We start from the raw sequence: 21,569 nt of genomic DNA, 5'->3' as shown, positions 1-21,569 counted from the left end.
ATTCCAAGCATGTTCTTAGCCCACTCTGAAGGAAAGCAACTCTCTACTCTGCTAACTATGGTTACATTTATCCCAGCACAAAGCAAGAAGAAGCATATGTTTAAGTAGCCTTGGGAAAGGGTTTGTTTACTAAGCTACCCAATATTCAATAAGCCATCTAAGTGACAATTAGTAGCATAAACAGTTCCTCTGGCATAAAGTTAATTTTGCTGTGAACTTTTGTAATAATGATATACCATATGTTTGAGTCCCCTCTTAGATTAAGTCATGACTGGAGAACATCCGATGAGGGTACAGGAAGCAGGTGGATCCAAGAGGAGGAAGACTGTGTGGCCCTAGATTCTGCAGGACATGAAGCCAAAGGAAATGTTAAACAATTTCTTTTTTTTTTGGTGGGAAAGAGATGGGGTGGGTTAGAAGAATAAGTTAATCATACTGTCTACCAGAATCTAAAGGGACTGAGTAGAAAGGCAGAATATATTTATAAGGCATGATATAGAAATTGAGCCTCCAAGGAAGTTAGTTTTAGAATGGAGTGTCCACCTGAAAAGACCACTCAAGATGCAGGAATAGGGCATATGGATTATAGAGCATGTGGTCTTCCTCATGGCTGAGAGGCAGATTTGCAGTCTTTCAAGTGCTTTTATGTACATATTTGCAGTTGATCTTCCCAACACACCAGTAAGATAGTTGGAGTGGGTGGTATTGTTCTGTGCACTTAGGTTTTGTTGTGGAACAATCCATCCTGAGTTATTGATTTTCATGGATGGCTTAGCTGGGTGGCTGTAATGATCTCTGCTGCATTTGCTGGTGTGGAATGAGAGTTGACTGGATTTGGCTGGAGAGTCTCAGCTGGGAGACTCATCTTTGCTCTACGTGTCTCTCTTCCTTCTCAGGGCTCAGGCAGCTGACCCAGGGTTGTCTTTCCAATGGCAATGGCAGAGGCTCAAGAAAGCAAGCAGAAACCTGCAAGGACTCAGCCTAGGCTGGGAACTGGGGCGTTGTTTCTGTTGTATTCTATTGACCAAAATCACGTGGCTGAGCCTAGGGTCAGAGTAGGGGACATTACCAAGTTACTTGTTAAAGGGTGAGCATACAAGAGGGGTAAAGAAAGGGGTCATCATTGCATCAACTTTAGTACCTTATTTCACAAGTACAGAAGCAAAGCTTAGAGACGAAGTGACTTTTTCAGGATGTACAGTTCCTTGGTGGCCACGCTGGGAGAATAACCCATGTCACCATCTATCTAATGTGTTATTTCCCATTACAATTATACCCATATGAGAACAGTGGGTTAGTTGTAGTTCTGTTACAGTGCCTGGTGATGTCTGGTAAGCATTTTGAATAAATTCTCTGGAAAACAGATTTGAATTTAAAAAAAGCTTTGGCTGTCAAAATCTGATTTCTTGGTTGAATAAAATGGCTTTGTTACTCAGATCCTTTGGGTCTAAATTTATTTTACATGAATTTAGTTACAAAATTGATTACAATTCCCCTTCCATTTGGTGCTGTGGGTGGTATAATTGGAAGTTTAGAAAAGACAGAAATGGCTTTAAATGATTCACGTACCCACCTAAAATTTGCAGAAGGGTAAAAAATATAGGAGACGTTAGGTAAAAGAGGTTGCATTAGACTCTTTTTTTTAGGTTTCACTATCTTGAGTCTTTCTAACATCAATGCCCAGTGGGCCTTTTTATCAGTTTATGTTGGAAAACAATCTCAAAGGACTTCATCCGCTTGTCATCCTTCTCCCTTTTGCAATTGGCGGCACACATGGCTGCGGGAGAACTGGGAGGCTTTGGGCTATTGTTGCCATATGCCAATCAAGATGAATCCCACTTGTCTCTCTCTGACTCTTGCTGTCAGTAATGGAGATATCAATATGTTCGAGTTTCAGTTTGTTGTCAAATGTTTTTCACTTGCTCAAAACCTATTAGCATCTCCACTCTGGAGGAACGCCTTTGGGGACTTGGGCCAAATAGTTGGCAGCAAAACATTCTGAGCACCCAGGACGTAACCTGGACCAAGCATTCCATTTTTATGGCTCAAAGATATAAGAAATGCGTTTGGAAAGTTTGGCTTGAATGTGAACCTTAACCTCATTGGGAGGGACCAGGCTGGAGGAAGTGACTGGAGATAAGGACATCTGTGGCCCTTGGGTGTTGTGGGTCGAGGCGGCTAGGAAAGGATGGCTCCTTGGCAAAGTCATGACAAGGCTGTTGGCTTCTGGACTTTATGCTTCCATGGTGCACTGGAAAATGGATTTTTTCAGTGGTGAAACTCTAGTACCAACAATGGTCAATCATTTGCTGGCACCAGGGGCCTGTGAGTCCACTTGTCCATTTCCACATGGTCCTTTATAGTCCACTGCTGCTCTAGTGCTACCTGGCTAGAAATGCCATGGCTGGAAATGTGGAGAAGTGGGGGCGGGGCGGTGTTTTGCGCAAGCTTGCGTTTGCAGTTGAATTCTAAGCTTTCCCTTCTCCTGTCCTCACACCTTATTTTCCATGCTGCCTCTCCCATCTCCTGACTGGAAGCTTGTGGTCTTGTGTCTGTTCTTTCCCTTGGGCTTAATGCCCTGGTTTTTTTCCTGACCATGAACTCACCGCCTCCTGACCATGACTCTGACTGTTCATCACCACCTCTGCTGCCTGTGGCTACCTTGAATACTCACCCCCACCTAGACCAGGGGGGACTCTCCCGATTTAAGGAATATAGTTTCACTGAACCCTAATGTGCTCAGGCCTGGTGAGGGGGAACTAGACATCTTTGGTCTTTCTGGTGTCCACGTAGGGTTTTCTTCTTACTCTTGAGACATCTGCATCAGCAGAGGCCATCCTAGAGCCTGTAACATAAGCCTTCTTTCCTACCTCTCAGAACCCTCCCTGGCATTTTTGCTTTCTATATACACCCTGTTGCCTATACCCATGGTCTCCCAAACACCTGTTTCATAGAACTGATCACACGGCATTGTGATTGTCTATCTTCAGCACCAGACGCAAACTCCTTCAAGTCCTTGATTATAGCTTAATCACAACAGCATCATTTTCTGAATGCTCTTAATGGACTCTGAAGGTTAATTTTATGTGTCAACTTGACTGGGCCGTGGTACCCGGATATTTGATCAAATAAGTCTGGATGTTGCTGTAAAGCTGTCTTTTAGATGTGATTAACATTTAAATCAGTAGACCTAGATTAAAGCAGATTGCCCTCCATAATGTGGATGGGCTTCATCCAATCAGCTGAAGATCTTGAGAAAAGACAGACCTCCCAGAGGAAGAGGGAATCTGTCACCAGACTGCCTTCAGACTCAAGCTGCCAGATCAGCTCTTTCCTGGATCTCCAGCCTCCCACCCTATCCTGCGGATTTTAGACTAGCCAGCTCCCACAATTGTATCATCTAGTTCCTTAAAATAAATCTCTCTCTGTATACATATTTGTACGTATAGTCTATTGGTTCTGTTTCTCTGCAGAACCCTGACTAATATATGGTCAAATCACTGTACTAAAAGCAATACGTATTATCTCAGTTAACCCTCAGGTGACAGCCTCCTAAAGAGTGTATCATTATTCTTACTTGATAAGTGGATAAACTGAGTCATAGAACAGGTGAAGAACTTGCCCAAGATCACATAGCTGGTAAGTGGCAGAAATGGGACTTACACTGGACGTGATTCCTGCTAAAGCCAGTGATCTTAACCCATGAGTCCTCCTCCTTGGCATCTCCATGGCTGGTCCAGCACCTGGAATCTAATATTAATAGCCGGCTGGTAAATATGTAAGTGAGTGAATAAAGTCACAGACTTCCCTCTATTTTATCACTTCTTCATCTTATGGAAAATAAACATTGTACAGGGAGTATATAAGAGCTAAGACTTTTATAGCATATGCAAATCTATAAAATATTGATCTCAAAATGTTATGTCTTCATTGAGGTAAAGTGATAAAAATCGACCTGGAGAAGTCTTATAACTCGGTTGAGATTTGTTGAACAGTAGCTTTGTTACTGTTTTTAGGATCTTATGGGGGACTTTACTTCTGTCTTCCATCTCAACTCTAGTGGATATGGTGGACTGGAACTCAACGTGTATTCCAGCTTCTTTCCATTAGATAATGAGCTTTCCTGTACCGCAGAGTCTAGAGGCTAAATGTCACATTACCAGTCTCCCTTGCAACTCTGGTTATGAATGTGAATTGGGTTCTAGCCTTCAGAGGCAGCTTGCTGAGATTTGGAAGTGCAGGTTCAGAGGGACCCTCATTCTTCTGCTTTGGCTGTTGCTGCTGTCAAGTAGGGTCATGGAGATGACAGGGTTTAGCTGCTGGATGGTGCGGACTTCACAGCAGTGTTGGCAGCCAGTGCAGTGTTTGGGCATCACTCGTTTGAAGGCAGAGGAGCTCAGCATTGTGATTTCTGTCCCCAGCTTGGAGCAGGAGGAGCCAATATTCCCTGTGGCGAGTTGTACTAGGGCTGGACTTTTAACTCCTGTATTTCTAACTGGCCTCTGAGGGTCAGTTTGGCTCCTGGTTCCGGGAGTTATTCCTGGAGGCCCAGCTCACTCTTCCAACCCTTCTGACAATTTTATAGGTACTTAGTTCCCTGCGTTGTCTTGTTCTGCTTAAAATAGCTAGAGTGGTTTCTGCTTCCTGTATATGAGCCTCGACTGATATCGCTGCTTTAATAACTGTAGAAATGTGGAGTTGATCCATCGGTTGGCTCATTAGTGCATTTTCTACTTCTTGCTTCTATAATACATACGCTCAGGTTTGTCTGTGGTCATTTTCCATGCTCATTGGAGAGAGTTGGGAAAGGGAGGAAACCCTCCAAGAGAAGGTTTACCAAAGTGAATTCCTGAATTTGGAACGACCACATGAAAGAGAAGGACAAAGATGGTGCCAGGTCCTTTCTTGGGGATGTATTCTCTGAGTTTCACGGTTACTGCTTACTTCTGTCTTGAAACCTTATTTTCTATCATCCTTTATTTCTGAATGTCTGCATATTTTCTTTTAAGTCTGCCGATCTGGAGTTTTCTGCTATGTAAATATTTCTGTGTAAGCCCCTCATTGCTAACTTCTAAGTCCAGGAAAATTGTCCCTATGCCAAAATCATGGCTTTTTCTTTTGTGCCATTTAATTCCAGGACAGTGTAGATATGATTTTACCAATTTTATGTTTGTCACTTGTCAATTAATAAGGAGCAGAAAAGTCATTTTGGAGTTAAATTAAGAATGTCATGGGATTTGCTTAAAACTATGAAATTTTAGTTCCAAAAGGGACTTTGGTTTTCATGTGGAATTTTTCTCTTCACTTTATTTATTTTATTTTATTTATTTATTTTCAGAGACAGGGTCTTGCTCTGTTACCTGGCTAGAGTGCGGTGGCACATCATGGATCACTGTAGCTTCAACTCTTTGGCTCACGTCATCCTCCTGCCTCAACCTCCCGAGTGGCTGGGACCCCAGGCATGCACCACCATGTCCAGCTGATTTTTTAATAATTATTATTTTTTTGTAGAGATGGAGTCTCCCTATGTTGCCCAGGCTGGTCTTGAACTCCTAGGCTCAAGTGATCCTCCTGCCTTGGCCTCCCACAGTGCTGGGATTACAGGTGTGAGCTATTGTGCCTGGCCCTTTCTCCCCATTTTAAACATGAGTAAACTGAGGGCCAGGGAGATGTACAGGAAAATGTTCTCAAGCACACAGGGTGACTGTGGCAGAAACAGGCTCAGAGCAGAGTCACGACTTTGGGAGGTGTTCTTTCTGCGTGGCTGAACTCACGCAAAAGGCTTTGTCGAACTTACTGACTTATTGTAGGTTTGAGACTATGCACATGATAAGCGTAAACTGTGTTTTTTCCCTCTCTGTTTTTACTGTGTGCACATTTATTTATCAAGAGATTTTCTAAATACAAATGTATTTTTCTAATGATAGGAAATGGCATGTTTGGATTCTTTTTAAGGACCACTACAATGCTAAATTGTCTTTAGTGCAGGAACACTTGCTAAATATTTAATATAAATAATTCATTTTTAACCATTGATTTTTTGGGCTGATATTAATTATCATCATAATTTATTTAAAGAGCACGAGAGACATCTAAGATAGTTTAAGGGAAGTCAGAGGTCATGCTACAGGGTCAAGGGCAAATTGGCTTCAGTTCCTTTGGTTATGTCCTGAATGTGCCAGGTGGTGAAACTGAGTTACCGGGAGGAAGCCGCATTTCAAGTGAGTGACCACTGAGGCGTGGGCAGCTTGCTAAGGGTTCAGCTGACTTTGTTGAATTTTTAGAAAATGAGAGTTTAATGAATTCCAGATGAAGAGATTATTCACTCTGCAATGTTTTAAATCCTCTTTACGAAGCACGCAGAACAGCACTGTATTCGATCAAGACTTCGGTAGCAGCTTGCTGATAAGGCTGTTTTCCAGTGTTGAGATGTGAAGGATATTTGGATAGAAAGGATAGACTTAGGCTGGAGAGTCAGAATTTCACGTACAACGTGGCCATCTTGTTGTCCCCTCCTTTCAACAGAGGGCCACACATGCCAATCCTGTTGGCTACAATCAGTCCTGCATGAGGTGTTACAGGGGATGCCAAGAGGACAGAACCCTGTTTTCAAGGAGGATTTTCTTCTTTTGGGGTGACAGGACTACTTGTACATGGCTCCGGCAAAGAAAAACCATGTGATAACGGATGGTGATGACTGCAAGGGGCAGTGAAGAGGGTCAGAGAAGGGAGGGGGGCCAGTGAGGGCCAGTGGTTCTCACATCTCATGGCTCACCATCTGGAAATACTTCTGATTGTCACAACTTGCAGGGAGGCTTGTGCTGCTGGTATTGAAGGATGCTGTTAAACATCCTGCAATGCACAGGACAGGCTTCCAAAACAAACAATTGTCCTGCTCAAAATACCGATGGTGCTAGGCTGGAGAGACCCTCGTGTGGGCTGAAGTAACGTGTCAGGCTTTATGGAGGAGGTGAGATTTAATCTCCCTTTTCATTCATTCCTTCTTCTATTTGTTCAATATTTATTTAGTGCCTACTCTTAGCCAGTGTCTGTTTTGTCCCGGAGATATAGTAGGGAATGAATCAAAGTAGCTCTGTGGCCAAAGTAGTTCTTAGGTTTAGTGTGAAAAAAATACAGTTCGGGAAAAAATTAAGGTATGATGATTATGTTGATGGGGGAGCAAAGGTGCCCAGGGAACCCACCACAGGAAGACCCATCTCAGCCATGAGGTCAGGAAGGTTCTTCCAAAGTGAAATATTTCTTCAACCACAACCGGAGGGGTAGTGGGAGATGGTCACATGGGGGCACCTGAATGAGTGTGTGTCAGGAGACGGGGTGCAGAGCGAGCAGCATTGTTTGAGGCAGATGGAGCAGCTTGTGTAAAATTTGGAGGAGAGCGAGAGGGTAGTGGGGTGTGGTCCTGCACATCAGAGATGCCAGGAGGAGAGCAGAGAGATGAGGCTACAGAAGTAGACAGGGCCCTCTACTGGGAGTGCCTGAGTTAGTTAAGAGTTCAGATTTCATCCTAAAGACCCTAAAAAATATTGAAGACTTTAAAAGTCTTAAAGCAGTGGAGTGACAGATCAGATTTAAGTTCTGGAAAGTTCAGTCCAGCTGCAGCGTTGAGGTGAGATTGGAGGAAAACCAACTAGGGCATGGAGGTCATTGAGGCTGATGGGCTGGGAGGGGCAAGAGAGGCCTTCGGAGCAGCATAGTGAGGATGGCAGTGGCCAAAGCAAACCCATATGCTGAAGAGGCAGAATGCAGGGCACTTACTTGAAGCGAAATAGGAGGGAGGTGGCAAGGAAGATGTTCACATTTTTGCCTGGGCAAGTCAAACGTTTTGGGTACCATTTCCAGGGTGCACTAGACAGGGTGCTGGCTTCTTCAGTAGCAGCTGAAAGAATGTGAATAATATTGCAGAATGATGTTGAGTACCATTTTGGACACAGAGTTTGAGCTTCCTGAGGGACATTCACTCAGATTTGTTTACTGACCCCAAGAGATGATTGTTTGAGAGTCACGGTTGATAAGGCTGTGTAGGGGAGGCAGAAGAGAAGAGCTCTGAGAAACAAAATGTTCAAGGACAGGTTTGCGGGAGGAGCTTCCAGAGGAGGGGCTGGAGTGGCAGAAGCCAAACCAGAGGGAGGTGGCATCCAAGAAAATAAGAGTAAGTTGGAGAAAGAGGGAGTGAGATGCACTGTCCTGCCACTGGCTGTTGTTCAGGATAATGACTCCAAACCTTCCATGCCTGTGAGGACATGAAGGTCCCTGGTGATCTTGAATGAGCCGTCCAAATGGAGCATTGGATGTGGAAGCCAGGCTGGACGGGATCAAGGAGAAGAGGGGAGCAGAGGGCAGAAATGGGTGCTAAAGCAGCTGTAGCCGGAGGTCTGTTCAAGTCACTTAACAGCTGTTATAGCAATGGGCACGTGCCCGGTGGGATGGCTGCAGGCAGGGAGAGCTGATACCAGACCTGGCTGTAGTTCTGATGGACACAATTTCCAAAATAAAAGAGGACAGCTTAAAAAAAATTTTTAAAAACATATAGTGTAGGGAAAAAGAAAAGATAGAAACTCTGGAACATGTGGTTACCAAGTGGTGGTTCATTTGGCGTAGTAGATACAGGCAGGAGGGACCAAGATAATGTCAAGGTCATTGAAGGGTGAACTCAAGTCATGTTTCTTAATAGTCACACCGTTGACATGCTGGTATTTATACCTGTAATGTAATTTGGAGCACTTCTGCTGGAATTTATTAGCTAACAGAAGTAAATGCACTGGAAAGATGAATCTTTCTATATATTTTAGATAGTGTATACATTTTACCTAGCAAGGCACTTCCGTTAGCACAAAAAATAATGGCCTTTTTCAACAAGATGACTGTCACAAAGAAAAAGGTGTAGTTAGTCAAATGATTTATTTCCCCATCCATGTTTGAGTTTATTCATGGGGAAATTCACCTTGTGAACTAATAATTTTTCTGGGCTAAGAAAAATCAGCAGGTATTTTTCTTTTTAGGAAATGCTTCTTTTGTATTTTTATTTTATTTTATTTTTTAGAATGGGCTTTCTTAGGCTTAAAAAATCATCTAAGTCTATGGCTTTGATATCAAGGAAAAGGCTTCTTTCAATTGCTTTAACCTTTGTGAAAAGGTGACCTATAGAGATAAATGTTCTCATGCTGAGAATCAGGACTGTCTTTAGTATGTAGAGTAATATAGGCAGAACAGGAAACAGACCACTTTCTTGAAGTGGTTTAAGAAAAATTCAAGATCCCGGACTGAGGAAAGGAACGTTTTTGGAAAGGTCAGGCTTAAGACCCGTACCCTAGGCAATCAAATATAAATAAATAAATAAACAAACAAATAAATAAAATAAACCTCACTCTCATGGCAGGTTGTGGATGATACCAGAACAGAGGGTGGACCAGGCCAGAACCAGGAACGCAGGAACTAGCTAAGAAGGAGGATTCTGGTAGGTTATTATTATTTTTCTTTTGGGCAAAAAAAGGGTCAAATTCATGGAGACCAGGGAAGGCAGTGGGGTGTGGACTGGCTTTTTGGCCTCAGTGGGCAGGGCTCAGCTTGTGGGAGGTCAGAGGAGTTCGAGTAGAGCCCACATACTTGGGGGTCTCTCAATTTCTGGTTGGAGGTACAAGTAGCCCCATCCCCTGCCTCCCTCACCTTCCATTCACCCGTGGTCCTCCGGAGTCCTCCATTGGGTCCTCAGTAATGATGCTCAAGGACCTCTGCTCAGATCAGCAGATGGCCCCTTCTTCCTGTGCCTCTGGCCACCTTGTGCTGCTTCTCCCTTCTGTTGCTTCTTCCCTGCTCCCGGCCCTCTGCTCACCTCCCACAGCTTCTTGCCATCTCTCCACCACCTGCCGCCACCCTGAGGGCTTAGCAGCTCATTCCTTTTCTTGACCCTGACTTGGGCTCATACTCATTTTCTGCTCTCAGTCTACCTCTTCTTGACTTTCATAACTCACCTGTACCTCCTGGACTCGGACATTGGCCATGAGGAATTTCTAGAGTTTTATCATTCCTGCTCACATGCCAGCACCTTGAAATGGTATTAATTATGAAAACAGGTTTTGTCTATTCCAGGTGGCATGTCTAGTCCAGAAGGAGTATCATGAATTCCCAAATGTCTCTTATCCTACAGAGAAGGAATCTCTGGCAGGCGAGGATGTGAGCAGGGAGGAGGATTTGGCGCTCAGGGCTTTGTGACAGGTCCTGTACACACATCACATCCAGAGCAGCTTACCTCTTGGGGTAGAGACTATAACATCTTCCTGCTTACCCGTGGGTTCCCCGCTTACCTGTGGGATCCCCCACATTTCCCAGGCTTCCTTACAGGCAGGATGAGTGATGGGGCGCGCCAGAAGTGTGGGCAAAAGTGATTAAGCCCAGCTCTTAAAACCGTCCCGAGTGACCCTCTCGTCCTCTCTTCTCTGGCTGTGGCAGCCTCACCTGACACTTGCCCCAGATGGTACCTATGGCTGCAGGATGCAGGAGCACCGCTGGCCCACCAGACTCCATGAACAAAGAGGCTTCTTGCTGTTCAGCTGCTGCACTGAGTCTGAGCTTTCTTGCTGTGGCAATGAGCATCGCTGAGCTCTAACTGAGCTCATGTCTTTTGAGATTATTTTCAGAGAATCTAAACAGAGGAAGTGCATTTTCCTCCTGATCAACTGACATGCACGTTATGCACGTTCAGCTCGGCACTTCTGCTCAGGATTTGGGATTTGGAAAAATGCTGAAATGACAGAGATGTCCTCACCTGTGTCCCTACCCCATGTCATAGTCTTCTGAGCCTGTTGAACAGTTGGCATTACTGAGCACTTTACAGAGGCTGAACAGAGCAGCAGTTTCTGTTTTCCATGAGCTCTTGGTCCCAGGTTTCTGGCAGATGGTGGCCAGGGTTTCTCAGGCGAATGTTCTTGGACGAATGCACGATGCTGACTCTCTGGAACCCTCATTTGGTGACACATGCTATTTTCATGAAATGGTACGTTTATATACACACTTCCCAGTATAAGGAGAGCAGGTCAGGATGGAGTCAAAGACAGGTTCTTCAATATAAAGGGGCCACCCAGGGGATTTGGTTAAAGTCCAGGAAATCCCGAAGCTGGATTTTGGTGAAGACCCATGCTGCCCTTCTCCAAACCAGGGACCTGGAAGTCTGAATTCAGATACTCCTATTTGCCTCTAATGGGGATTTTGGATTATATTTGCTGTGGGGAGAGAAAAAGAACTTATTTCATGTTGGCCACTTAATGTTCAGGGCAAACAGGGAGAAACAACTACTTACTTGAATCTTTTCTCTTCCTGTCCACCTCCTCATGGTATGACCTTGACTGTGATCTCCTGACCTTGGTGGCTTTTGCCTGCTACTCCGTGGGGGTAGCTACAGCTGTCTTTAGCCTGAGAGGCTACTACGGAGCAGAGGAAACTTGTGTTGCATCTTCCTTTCTAAAGCTTAAGGCATGGGCACACTGAAAAAGTCAATTGGTCATGTACCCAAGCCAATTTGGTCACGTACACAACTTGGTTTCTTTTTGGTAGGTTCAAGAAGCAGCTAAGGAAGTTTGAAGCAGGTGAAGGCTGGCTCGTCCCTTGACTCTTTGCTCCTCAATTTTTATGACAGCAACTCTCAAAGCAGCTTCAACCACAAAAAAACACTTATTAAAGGAGCATTAATTTGCTGGCAGGCCCCAAAGTGCTCATCAACCTGTGCTGTAAGCTTAATGAAGTCCAGCTCCTTGTCTCTTAGGTGCTCAGAGTTCCGCTGAACAGAGGGAGCCAGAAGGCAGTGCCAAGGCTGTGAAAGCAGATCCTGTCACCCCTAGAGCTGGCATCAGGCATACAAGATCCTCCAAGTTTAAGGACCTAAAGTCCTTATATAGTAGCCTATTAGGCTATTTTAGAAGGCTATATAACACATCTCCACCAAGGAAAAGGGTCTGGGCATCATTAGATTCTTCTTGCAAAGGGTAGGGAAGATTTCTTGAATATTTTAATGAATCCTTATGCTACGGTTTGACTGTTGATGTCCTCTCCCCGGAATTAACATGTCGAAACCTGATCTCAAATGCAGTAGGAGCAACAGGTGGGGCCCTTGGGAAGTGATGAGGTCCTGAGGGTGGAGCTCTCATGGATGGGAGGCATGCTCTTATAAAAGAGGCCTGAGGAAGCTATTTGACCTTTTCTGTAGCAACCGATTATGCCAGACAGGCCCTCACCAGACACTGAATCTGCCAGCATCTTGATCTTGAACTTCCCAGCCTCTAGAACTGTGAGCAATAAATTTCTGTTGTTTATAAATTACCCAGTCTAAGGTATGTTGTTATGGTAGTTATGGTAGCCAAAATGGACTAACACACCATATGGTTTGAATATCTTTAATGTCACCAATTATAGCTCATTTCTGATGTTTCTGATATGAAACCATTTTTGATATTCAAGAAAGCTTTTTAAATAACAAGAGTGCTCATAGTAGCTGCCCCATGTCTGGGCTCCTGACTGGAACTTCAGGGTCTACACGGGCTCTGAATTCTCAGTGAGGACGCCTGCAGCACACTTCATATGACACTGTATATCTGGAGTATTTAAAAGTAAGTCTAGACAAGGCAGTTAACAAAAGATGGTAAAGGGTGAGTGGAGGCTCTGCCTGCAGCTCCCTTTGCTGCTGTAGGTGACCTCAGGGCTAACAGCAGCAGCTGTTATGTGGGGCACATCACTGTTCCAAGTACCTTATGCTAATAAGACCCCTTTTCTGGGTTGTCTCATCTACTCCTCGTAATAATCCAGTGGAGCTGTCTTCTTAGCCCCATCTTTCAGATAAGGAAACTGTGGCCCCAAGAAGTTCTAAATTTTCTCAAGGTCGATAGCTAGTGAGTGCAGAGATATTGACTTCAGTGGTCCAATGATAAGCCAGTGTGAAAGGTCTTGGCATAGGAGCCTCAGTTACCCAGCTAACCAGAGACAGTCTGTCGAAGTGGCTATATGTATGTTGGATTTAGACTGTCTACAGCTGTCCAAAACTGTTGTCTGGGCTTGTCCTTCATAGCAGCCCCCAAATGACCATCCCAGAGCTGTGACAGGGTGCTGCCTGAGCAGTGGATCTTTCTTCAGGTTTGTCTGTAGAGGCCTCCCTTGCCTGCTTAGACAACAGGATTTGGCCTTGCCATGTTTTCCTGGGGGCTCTCATCCCCTGGGTCACTTTTATAGATCCTGAGCAAGTCTTCATTTCTTACGGGCTTTACCCTTCTTCTCTAGGCCATAGCCATTTGTACCAATGCAATTTACTAGTGAATTTGATAACCTTCAGTTCACCAAAATTTTCGTATCAGCACCTGTGGAGTGACCATATTGGTAGGGACAGTGTAGCATGGGGCCTGGACACCCAGGCCCTGGGACCAGCTGAGTCCCACTCTGGCTTGGCCACTTCCTGGCTATGTGACTGCTGAGCCAATTATTCCAACTCTCTCTGCTTCCATTTATTTATGTTGGAATGGGGGCAAGATAGTTCTTGCTTACAGAGTTGTTGGAGGATTAAATGCATTGATCTATGTGAGTATTTGCTCCCCAGCCAACTCAACTGAATGGATTTAGGGGGATATTTAAAGAATAAACCTCTATTCTTGAGTTCTTTTTTGCTGACCCAATGTGATTTGCTGGTTTAACACCACAGGCCAGTGTGGGAGATATTCCTTCAATTGCAGAGGATTTTGGGATGGTGGATGGATGGGAAGAGCCCACTGAAAGTGTCATGAAGAGATGCCTCCACAAGAAGCAGCAAATGTTGCCATGAATTTTCAGGCCACCGGTGGCTGACTTAGTTATCATCATCTTTATGTGAGTTTTACCTTGCTAAGTACCATTCATCAATTTTTGAATATCTAAGGTATTTGAGGTCGTTCATTCAAGGCAAAATGCTGAAAGTAAAAGCGAAATCAAGAACCCAGGGGCTTTGAAGGCTTTTCTCAACTCGCGGCCACATTCTGCCTTTAAAAGCACTGACTTGACTTTTACAAGAGCCTGTAGAATAATCTAACAGAAAATGGAAGCCAAGAGCACAGCGATTCCCTTAAATATTTCATATTGCATTTGGATGTGCATTTTTCAAAGATCATTTCCTTGACATTTTCTGGGGGTATATTTCTTGGGAAATAAAATAAATATGTTTGGTTGATGCTCATACCAATTTATTTAGAGCTATAAATAAGATAGAGATGCCTCCTGTCATTTGTACTAGAAAATATAAGAATCAGAGGAATATTTTAGGAGGACAGGGCAAAGGATTAATAATACTCTTCAGAATATGCTGACGTTGCTGATGCTTTAAGCTGTTTTAGCTGATCCTCATATGGTTTACTACCAAGAATTGAGAGAAACTGTGGTCAAAGCACAGGCCAGAGAAGAACCACAATACCCCAGACCTCACAATTCATTAGGGGCAGGAGAGTGACATAATTGGATTTTCTAGCTTTCTAGTCTGTGCACGTCACACAACCTCTCCAAATAATCATGTCGATTATCTGGTAGCCTGATCACTCTGAGTGCTTCCCTGAGGCCAGCAATGACCCTTAAAAGGTAAGAAATTCACTTATTTCAATTGGAGACTGATGTATGTATGCAAAGCTCCCAAAAGGAAAATGAGAGGAACTTACTTACTGCAATCCCCCGAGAATGAATCTATTCATGCAATGAATCTGTTGAATCATTGCATTGCTGCTGTGGGGCATATGATGGAAATAGCTTTCTGGACAGTGTGGTTGGGGAAAGACGGATGTGTAGGTGCAGATAGCAAAGCCATAGGGCAAAGTATGTGACTTCAGGGCAAGTGACATCAGACCCTAGAAAGTTACTGGAAGTTCAGAGAAGAGGCCCCTCCATCCAAGTCTGGATTGAACTGGAAAGGATTTGGAAAGGTGAAGGGACACAGCAGGGCACAGAGGATGGGAAGATGTCACCTGGGTATGGAGGAGGAAGGTCAGATATCTGTGGCAATAGCAGAAGCAGGGGCAGGGACAAAGGAAAGCACTTTCAAATGTTAGAACAACCTAAATGTCCACTGATGGATGAAGGGATACAGAAAATATAGTATGACTGGGTGGGGTGGCTCAGGCCTGTAATCCCAGCACTTTGGGAGGCTGAGGTGGGCAGATCACTGGAGGCCAGGAGTTCGAGACAGGCCTGGCCAACATGGAGAAACCCTGTCTCTACTAAAAATACAAAAATTAGCTGGGCATGGTGGTGCATGCCTGTAATCCTAGCTCCTTGGGAAGCTGAGGCAGGAATATCGCTTGAACCCGGGTGGCGGAGGTTGCAGTGAGCTGAGATCGTGCCACCGCACTCCAGCCTGGGTGACAGGGTGAGAGTTTGTCTCAAAAAAAGAAATGTAGTATGTATACACAACAGAATATTATTCAGTCTTTTGAAAAAGGGAAATACTACCATGACAACATGGATGAATCTGAAGGGCATTAGGTTAAGTGCAATAAAGCAGGCACAGAAAGACAAATGCTGCATGATCTCACTTACGTGTGGGAGCTAAAATAGTGAAACTCACAGCAGCTGAGAGTGGAAGGGTGGTTGCGGGGGCTGGGACTAGGGGAAATGGGGAGATGTTGCTCAAAGGGTACAAAGTTTCGTTTCTGCGGGATGAATCAATTCTGGAGATCTAAGATACAGCAGCATGACTATAGTTAACAATGCTGAAATACTTGAGATTTGCTAAGAAGGCGGGCACTGAGCACGGAACAGCTTCTTAAGTGTTCTCGACTCGCACACACACTCTCACACACACAAACACATAGCCCTCAAAATGGTAACCCTGTGAGTTGATGGATATGGTTGATTGTGGTGATTATTTCACAATGTGTATGTGCATCAAAACATCAAGTTGTTCTTCTTCAATGTATATAGTTTTTATTTGGTATACTTCAATTACGCCAAAAAAAAAAAAAAAAAAAACCTCAAAAACAAAAAAAGGGATATGCTGACAGGTTCCACATCATCCGGCAGGGAGAGCTGGTGGGGGCTGGGTGGAAGAAGGGGCTGGAGGGTGAGCAGACTCAGCTGCAGTCCTTGGCTTCCAGGGGCTCAGGTGGAAAGCAATAGTTAAATAAATCAAGTCAGGTATGAAATGTCTCAGGGGAGCATAGTCTTTTAAAGAACTCTTAAAATCCTTTTAAAAGTGAAGAGAAACCTTCATCATCTAAGTGTAATGTAAACAATAACTTGCAAATTCAATTATCTTCTAAGTTTAAGTTTTGTGTGTTGCTTGTTTTCTTGAATTAGGCAAAACCCAGCCCAATTTCCTGTATCTCGTCACTACAATAGCACCATCCTGAAAGAGAGTCAGGTATGGGGAGGAGAGGGAGCAATATCTGTTTAGTGGAAGAAAGAGCAGTGCTACCATGTTCTTATTTTATTTCAAGTTTTGTCTTAGAACTGAAAGCAAACTTTTTTATTCTTTTCACCTTTATGTCAGTATACCTAGGGTCCAAGTCACTTCAGAAATTTGGGAGGTTTTTATTTGCTAAGATGGCACCTAGCACTTTGGAAGCACTGATTTATTTGGAACCACTGATAAGTAGGAAAAAAAAATTGGTGTTGGTTTTTAAGCTTGAGACTCCCAGATGACCAATAGGTGGTTTGCCGGCCATAGTTCCCTTCTCTTTCTTGCCCAAGAGATTCTTCGTTTTAAAATCTGCTTCAGAATCCTTTTGAACATAGTACCCTGGGCAGTGACTGTTGGCTGAATTTGCCGTCAGGTGGAATCACGTTGCCTCCTTGCTTTGAGAAGAGGAGTGTTTCTCTCATTTAGTGCAAATACCCAGAAGACTAGTCCTAACACAGGTACAGGATCCCACTGTGCTGATTTAGTAGGGTTGGGGAGGAGCCTGAGAATTGGCTATTGATGGAAATGGCTTTCTGGAGAGCATGGTTGGGGAAAGATGGATGTGCAGGTGCAGATGACAAAGCCACAGGACTTTGGGGACCACATTTTGAGAACCTCTCCCAGACCACATAGGTCTGGGGGCTGTATTTTGAGAACCACTGTTTTGAATTTTAACAGAACCATCAATCGATGGCAGCTCAATATTCCCTTTTAATGAGGATCAGTCAGTGAAGAAGCCACTCGTTTATAATATCCTTACATTTTCCCTCACTTCCTTGTTTTCTGTAGTTTTTCCTTTTGATTCTCTAGAATCAGAATGCTTTATAAACCTATGACCTCAAGTCAAGAAAATGTTATATTTCAGGATCACTCATTTTTCTTTTTATTTGGCATTCAGGCACCATAGTACCTTAGCTGAAATATAAATTAATGTTGTAGAACATGAAATGAGAAGATTCAGAATATTAGAAGAGCAGATGGGTTGGCAGAGTAGACTAAAGAAAAAGAATGTGCTGTAAGTTTAAGAAGAGTCCCGTTCACGTGAGGCTGAAGGTTAGTACTGATGGCGACCTGGCTGGTTATTGGGAATTTACATCATGTTTATAAAGCAACACACGCTGGGGGCTTAAACCACAGAAAATTATTGTTTCATGATTCTGGAGGCTGGAGGTTCAAGGTCAGGGTGTCAGAAGGTTGTCTTCCTTCTGAGGACTGGAGGGAGACTGTCCCAGGCCTCCGCAGCTTCTGGTGTTTCTCTGGCTGTCTTTGGTATTCTGTGGCTTGCAGACACAGCAGCCTGACCTCTGCTGCCTTCACACGGCATTCTCCCTGCTGTGTGTGTCTCTGTGTCCAAATCGTCCCTTTTTGGAAGGACACCAGATGTACTGGATTCAGGCCCACCTAATGACCTCATCTCAACTAATTACATCTATAATCACCCTATTTCCAAATGAGGTCACATTCTGAGGTGCTAGGGGATAAAACCTCAACATACGAGTTTTTCAGGGATAAAATTCAGCTCTTACCAGCACCCCTGAGCTTAGTTACTGCTCAAGCTGTCTGCAGGGGCCCTGGCCACCAGGAGGACCCTGAAGGGGTCTGGGGACAGCCACCTGGGAGCACTGATCCCAGCACCCACCTCCCTCTCACTGGCTTTGGGACCAGCCACAGATGCCACAGACAGTGTCTGGGTACAGGGTCCTGTCCATTTCCCTTCATGTTCTAACTTTGTACTTTGACTTGGAGATTATATAATCTCAAATGGGAAGACCAATTATTAAGCTTGTAGAAGGCATTTCTTTTTAAAAAGGCAGGACCTTATTATAACTGAGACCACAATTAAGGGTCCTATTAACCCTTGACTCTGAGACAAAGGCGCGAATCTTCTGAGATGAGGAGTCTGCCAAACATCTTCCAGGGAAAATAAAAGTAGCAAACATGTCAGTGGCTGCGAGGGGTCTGAAAGGGCTGCGATGATCTGAAATGCAACTTTGTTGCGCGCTGGGCCTGCCAAGGCCAGTTATATGGCTTACATTTTGATCTCAGGAGCCCTTGCTTTGCTTCCTGTGGTGAATCTTGCTCTGTATCTGTCAAGAGGATTATCTTGTTCATTAATGTGTCACTAAAATTTAAAATGTCACCTTTCTGATTCTCAGGTAATTATTGCTGACAGGTTTGAGGTATATTGTGAAAAGCAAGTTTTTCAGCAAAACTAGATCCCTGCAGAATACTGACAGGATGCGTGCCTGACTTTTAACTGCTCGTGTTCCTTAGATAACTAATTTATCATGGCACAAGGATTTGCGGGGCCCTTGCTTCTCTGTAATTTCTTTTTTGGGGGGATTTTTGTTTGTTTTGCTAATTTCTGAGTCTGAGAGTCTGTGTACTGGAAGGCTAGTGTTCTGTGGGAAATGGTTGCAGGAACGAAAGTCATTTTACTTCTGTTACTTTAGAACATCCTTCCCTGTTCTCCTGTTCCTGGGGGTGCTCAGGGCATCTACTGGGCTGAGAACTTTCAACCCTTACAGTGGGGGCCTTAAGACCTGTGGCTTGAGGCTCAGTGAGCAAGGGTAACTTGTGGACACCCAATGTCTGTTTTTTCTTTTTACCTCTTTCACCAGATTATTAGTTTCCTTTTTCTCAATAGGCTCTTTAAAGGGGATTGATAAGATCAATAGAGTAACAATGACTTCCCTACTCTTCCATTTCTAATTTTTGGGATGGCTTGGGGAACTCTGTGGTGGTCTAGCTTTCTTTTTTTTTGGATTTTAGTGGAGATGGGGTTTCACCACATTGCCCAGGCTGTTCTTGAACTCCTGAGCTCAGGTAATCCTTGCACCTCAGCCTCCCAAAGTGCTGGGATTACAGCTGTGGGCCACTGCACCCAGCTGGCCCAGCTTTCTTTTATCATCTTGTTGCAGGAAGTCAGGGACCCCGAACAGAGGGACCAGCTGGAGCTGTGGCAGAGGAACATAAATTGTGAAGATTTCATGGACATTTATCACTTCCCTATTAATACTCTTATAATTTCTTACACGTATCTTACTTTAGGTATAAGATCTCTTAATCCTGTTATCTTTGTAAGTTGAGGATGTACATCACCTCAGGACCCTGTGATGATTGCGTTAACTGTACAAATTGATTATAAAACGTGTGTTTGAACAATATGAAATCTGATTGTAAAACGTGTGTTTGAACAATATGAAATCAGTGCACCTTGAAAATGAACAGAATAACAGCGATTTTAGGGAACATGGGAAGACAACCATAAAGTCTGACTCTCTGCAGGGCCAGGCAAAAAGAGTCATATTTTTCTTCTTGCAGAGAACCTATAAACAGATGTGCAAGTAGGGAAGATATTGCTGAATTCTTTTCCTAGCAAGGAATATTAATAATTAAGACCCTGGGTAAGGAATGCATTCCCAGGGGGAGGTCTATAAACAGCCGCTCTGGGAGTGTCGGTCTTATGTGGTTGAGATAAGGACTGAAATACGCCCTGGTCTCCTGCAGTACCCTCAGGCTTATTAGGGTGGGGAAGAAACTCCACCCTGGTGAATTTGAGGTCAGAGCAGTTCTCTGCTCTCGAAGTTTTCTGCTTTTTAAGATGTTTATCAAGACAATATATGCACAGCTGAACATAGACCCTTGTCAGGAGTTTTTCATTTCGCCCTTTGCCTTGTGATCTTTGCTTTACCCTTTGCCTTGTGATATTTATTGCCCTTTGAAACATGTGACCTTTGTGACCTACTCCCTGTTCATACACCCCCTCCCGTTTTGAAGTCCTTAATAAAAACCTGCTGATTTTGTGGCTCAGTAGGGCATCATGGACCTACCAATATGTGATGTCATCCCCGGAGGTCCAGCTGTAAAATTCTTCTGTTTGTACTCTTTCTCTTTGTTTCTCAGACTGGCTGACACTTAGGGAAAATAGAAAGAACCTACATTGAAATATTGGGGGCGGGTTCCCCTGATATCATCTTCTTTTCATTGTTTCATTTGGAAGTGTCATTGCATTAGGTTGGAAAAGCATTCTTGTTTTGATTATGAAATCTATACATATGGAAACCATGCTTTACAGAAATGGGCTCACAAATTTTTCCATGTGTCATATGAATAAGAACTCAAAACATTCTTTCAGGCAAGATGGTATAAAAGACAAGGCTTGAAATTCTCACATCCAGGTGCCCCAGTGACATATCCCCACTCCTTTTCTGTCCTTGCTTTACTGCCTTGCTTGTGTTTATAAGGATTCTTTTTAGAAATGTCCATTAATGCGTGGAAATAGATGAAGACCAACCAAATGAGAACAAGTCAAAGCTGTTTGTTCTGACCTTGCTACAGCAAGGAAGTTGGCCACTATCATTGTGTTTCTCAGAGACACAGAGGCAGACAGAGGAGGGGAAAGCATCACGTTATAAGAAGGGGAGGCTCTGCGTGTGCTCTGATTGGAGGCTGCTGACCTAGGGAAGCTGGAGGCGGCTCACCAGGAGCAGGGCATCCAGTGTAATTGGTTGGGGGAGCATATTTGCCTTTCTCTGGTTGGTCCTAAATGGGGAGTAGGGTAAAAATTAGGAATATTGTGATTATGAATCAAGTCCCAGCCATTTGGGGCCAATTATTACAGGCATTATTTTTTGGCTTCCTGAATTGTTACAAGGGAGGGAGAGTGGTCTGACTTTCTACAAGTCTAACTTACAGAAAGCAGGCTGGCTTCCTGGGCTGGTTGCTATGGATAATAAGTTGGTTTCCTGGGCTGGTTGCTGCAGGTTGTGGGGCACAGTTTTATTTTTATGTATGTTCTGGCAATTGTCTGCTTATATATTCAGTCTCCCAAAAGAAACCATTAGCACTGGTTGTTTCAAGTAACTTTATTAATGACGTGTTGAACTCTATTATCCTTTTTTTCACCAGACCATTTTTGAGTGAGATACAATCCACAGAAATTTACATATGGTACATAAGCTGCTTACTTTTTGTTTTTTTCTTTTGAGAAGGAGTCTCGCTCTGTCACCCAGGCTGGGGTGCGGCGGTGCGATCTTGGCTCACTGCAACCTCCACCTCCCGAGTTCAAGCAGTTCTCCTGCCTTGGCCTCCTGAGTATCTGGGATTACAGGCGCCTACCACCACACCCAGCTAATTTTTGTATTTTTAGTGGAGA

General features: G+C 43.9%; 1 protein-coding gene across 1 annotated transcript in view; it reads left to right on the top strand.

The window, feature by feature from the left end:
• ATPSCKMT (ATP synthase c subunit lysine N-methyltransferase) overlaps nucleotides 1–13,860 on the top strand; it is a 187,611-nt gene extending 173,751 nt beyond the window's left edge. The window contains exons 6-7 of the transcript XR_013418265.1: nucleotides 9,398–9,475; nucleotides 13,697–13,860. The gene's annotated coding sequence lies outside the window, so the exon portion shown is untranslated. The remainder of the gene's footprint in view (nucleotides 1–9,397; nucleotides 9,476–13,696) is intronic.
• The last annotated feature ends 7,709 nt before the right edge of the window (nucleotides 13,861–21,569 follow it).

This window comes from Macaca mulatta, chromosome 6 (genome assembly GCF_049350105.2).
Source record: "Macaca mulatta isolate MMU2019108-1 chromosome 6, T2T-MMU8v2.0, whole genome shotgun sequence".
NCBI classification, from domain to species: domain Eukaryota; kingdom Metazoa; phylum Chordata; class Mammalia; order Primates; family Cercopithecidae; genus Macaca; species Macaca mulatta.
Note: the sequence above shows the minus strand (reverse complement) of the source record. Positions and strands in the feature narration are given on the sequence as shown.